The sequence below is a fragment of the Nicotiana attenuata genome, chromosome 2 (assembly GCF_001879085.1).
Source record: "Nicotiana attenuata strain UT chromosome 2, NIATTr2, whole genome shotgun sequence".
Taxonomy (NCBI): Eukaryota; Viridiplantae; Streptophyta; class Magnoliopsida; order Solanales; family Solanaceae; genus Nicotiana; species Nicotiana attenuata.
The window spans coordinates 61,603,751-61,607,984 of NC_031990.1; positions in this window are offsets into that span (position 1 = coordinate 61,603,751).

Below are 4,234 nucleotides of genomic sequence, written 5' to 3' on the forward strand. Positions count from 1 at the left end.
AGTTCAGACTTTGTCACAATAACTCACGAAATTTTTCCAGTGAAAACGTGGGCAGAAAATTTCGTTTGTTTGTTTGTTTTGGTGTCCGAGCAGGTTTGACATCGAGGCACAGGTGTTCGAGACGACCAAAAGATTGAGTCTCAATCCAGAATAAAGAAAAGAAGGAAAAAAAAGAACAAAAAGAAGTGAATTCAAAATGCCGAAGTGAACAGAGATGCGGACTGCTCAAACTTGATTGAAGTCACAAGCTCCGCATGTCCCGCTTTGACACAATGCTGAAGAAAGAAACAACACCTACAACTCGCGAGCATCAAGATTCAGATCGGAGTCCACAGCAAAATCAGCTAAGACTCAAGATCAAGCTTCAAGAAAATTATAGATAGGAATCTTGTAACTCATAATTGATAGGCATAGCTAGCTTAGCTTTGATTTTCCTTTTGGTGTAATAAGGAGGTCAGCAAGCACTAGCAGCAACAACAGCAGTGAAATCACAGCTTTCTGGTAGTCCCAGCTACCAAAACTTCCGGAACTACACTGACCTGATTCCTTTATAGCCAAGGATATGTAGGCAACCTCTGAAGTAGGGTTCGGTTAGACGTTTTTCAAAAAATGCTTCTCATGCAGTGCCAAGCAGGCAAAAATCTCTCATAATTGCTCATTTATCTTTGCCTGAAAACCATTCGTGTCTCCGAGCAAAGAGGGGCAGCTGTGAGCACGTAATTTTTGCCTCGCTTAAATTACTCCTATAGAATTCAAAAAGTTAGGATTTTTTTCTCTTATTATTTGATTTTTAGGATTTAATTGCGTATTTTTGTGCGTATTTTTATTTGCATGTGCATAATAATTCATAAAAATATAAAAAATAGTACCTTTGCATTTAGGACTTAATTTTGTATTTTTAGTTTTATTGGTCAATTAACATTGCAAAACAAGAGAAAATAACAAAAATAGACCTTTTGCATTTTTACTTTTAATTGTTGATTTTTTCTTAGCTTCTTTTAGATTAGGATTTAGTTAATTTTAGAAAATTAGAGTTAAATCAGGTCTTTTCATTTTAATTTTGTATTTAACAAAAATCTAAAAAATGAAATGAAATTAAACAAAAAAAGAGAGAATTAATTGAGAAGATAATAAAAAGAGAAAGCAGGCCATCTAGTTTTTGGGCCAATATTCACACTAATTTGGCCAGCCAAATTGAAATACCACTCAAACCCGACCTAAATGACGCCTTAGTCCGGTCCAGACCCCCTCCCTATGAAACAACGTCGTTTTTGCTCAAACAAATCTCAGCCGTCTAGGATTGTTGATCAAACGGACGAGAAGTCCACACCCGTTAGTATAAAGCTGTCCGAACCACACCTACCCCCCTCAGACCCCCTACCCCTCGTCTCTCTCATCTCTCATCAGAAATTGTAACGCCGCCGCTCTCCGCCGTCCGCCGCCGGCCGGAAATCGCCTCCGCCGGCGGCTGGTCTCCGAATAACCCCAAATTTACACCCTAGGTGCTCCCCCTTCTCCTCTTTCCGAATCTACACTTCGTTTCCCTCAAATCCTAGCCGAATATTTCGAATCTTAAATCAAAAGAAGCGGTCAAACCCCAAAATCCTCCAAACCCAACCAAAATCACACCCCCATGGCCTCCTCGACCTCCTCTTCCTAAATTCCAAACCAGAACCCTTCAAATCCAGTTTGAACCCTTCGAATTTTAGATCTAGGGTTTTATTCAAGACGGGTCGAATTTTCGAGGTTTGCCAGTGTTCGAATGGGGCTCCAAAATAAGGTTATATGTTTGTTCTGGGCAAGAACAAGCATGTAACATTATTTGGGGACTCAATTCGGGGTCAGTCCAAGATATAGCCTAAACAGTAAGTTTCTCAATTTTCTCTTTCTTTCTTTGTTTTCCTTCTCTTTACATAAGTAAATATGTCTTTAATGCATATTTTTGTTCTTTCATTTTTATTTAGGTTTCTTCGATCTGGGTCTCTGATTTTCGTATATAGCAGTCATAGGTTTAGTTCTTATTTAATTTTGTGTTTGTTTCAATTATATGATCCATGTTCGTTACTGATTTTCTTTAGGTTTTCTTTTTTGGGTTATAGTTTTAATTTTGGTTCCTGATTAATTCCTTGTTTGCTGATGTTCTTTAGACTTTGTTCATATTTTTTTATTATTTTACAATATAGCTTCATCTTTGAACTGGTTGATATGTTCAGTTATTGTTTCAGTAATTCAGTGATAAAATTTGTCTTAGGGTGTAGTATTGATTAGAACTAATTCAGGTTCTAGTTAGGATAATCAGGCTGTTAGTTCAATTTTGGAAGGGTATGGTTATAATTGAAATTGATTTGGTTATAGCTGAATATTCTCAGCCCTTGGTTGATCAACTATGGTCATTTTGACCAAGTTCAAAGGGGCTGGGTTAGTTAACATAGTTTGGTAATTTCAGAACTAAGGTAGGGGTAATATAGGTAATTCAAATAAAGGATAATGCAGTAACTGAAATTAGAAACCCCTAGAACTTTCTAGATGGGGTTCCAATTAGAATTTCAGGGATTTAGTGGTCTAACTTGGGCAACAAGCCAATAAATAAGGGACTAACTAGCTAAAATTTGAAATTAAAAGGGGGACCTAGGGTGTAAATGAAAATCTGAAGGTTGCCCTAGACTTTGCCTATAAAAAGGCATACCCATTGCCTTGTTTCACAAGTTTTAGAGATCTGAAAAATTCAAAAGAGGTTTTAGAAGGGAGAGAGATCCAAAAATCTGCAATTCAAAATTCAGAAGTTTTAGAAGTTGAGAGATCTGAAAAGTTTTAGAAGTTTAAAAATCTGAAAAAGTTTTTGGAGAGGGAAAAAATCTGAGAAAGTTTGAGAAGTTTAGAAATCTGAAAAGAAGTTTTGGAAGATAGAGAGATCCAAAAATCTGAGAATTCAAAATCGAAGTTAGAGCTTAGAGAAATCAGAAAATTCAAAATTCAGATTCAAAACTACTGAAAACTACTGAAAATCCAAAAAAAAAAATCTTGTAGAAGTAGAGAACCTAGATACATACACATTAGATCCTAGAAACAAAAATCCTAAAAAATTAACACACATATAGTGTAGAAAGTCCTTTCCAGATCTGGTATTTGTTCAATTACATTGGTTCATCAAGCTAGGTTATCAAATTCAGTTGATTTTGTGGATTGATTGAAGTTTTTTTGGAATCTACTGCAATCCTATCCCTATTTCCTAGGCTTTTGACTTGGAATTGCTGGTTTCCTGCTTGAAATTGAACACTGCTACATTGCTGATGCACAGCTGACTTTCATTTTCTTATTTCTATTCAAATTCCAGGTATTACTTTGGCCTCAAGTGATGTGTGAAGATTAGATCAACATGTATGACCAAATTTGAAGATAAATGATGATTTATTACTTGTTATTCTCCTCAATTTCCTGCTGTTTTACTTAGTTTAGATATTTAGCACAGTTGTGTTTATTTGAACAATACAGTCATGTGTAAATAACTGGACTGTTTGTGTTTCAAAACTATATAGGTATTGTGTTACCATGTTAGCTGTAGTATGATTGATTCTAGTTTTGCTATTACGTTGATTTGAGGTTTAGATTTAGAATAGGGTATCAAGTAGAAACCAAATCCAGAAACAGTATGTACGTTTGTATTGTGATGAAACTGGACGTATCATGTAGCTCAAATATGCTAATTGTTCCAGGTTGCTCACCATGTGCCTGCTGAGAGTGAAATTCAAAATAGTTTATTTGCAATTCAAAACAGTAGGATATTTTAGATTTATGTTATATTACATGTTAGTTTGGAAGTTCATGAGTCGTTTTTTTTAAAAGCAACAGCTCAGAAATGAACATGTAAAATTAAGAGTTTCAGTAGTTACTTCCAGTTTCCAGTCCATGACTAAGTTGGTTTCAAGGTGTATTAATCAAAATTAAGGGGCCGTTAAATTCCGGGTTGAGTATGTTAATAGGTAAATAAGTGAAACTGCGCGAGCTATTTGCATCTTAAAATTAGCATGCCTTTGATGTGAATAAATTGTGCATTTGTTTACAAATTTGTTAACAGTCCAAAAATTAAAATTAGTATCACATTTGGGCTCATTATGAATCAAAGCATGTACAGCCTTTTGTGTAAATGAGACTTGGGCCTGGTTACATAATAAGAAGCTAAATATTACTGGCCTTTTGAACTGGTTCGCGTGGGCAAAGTAGTGGACTGATCTGG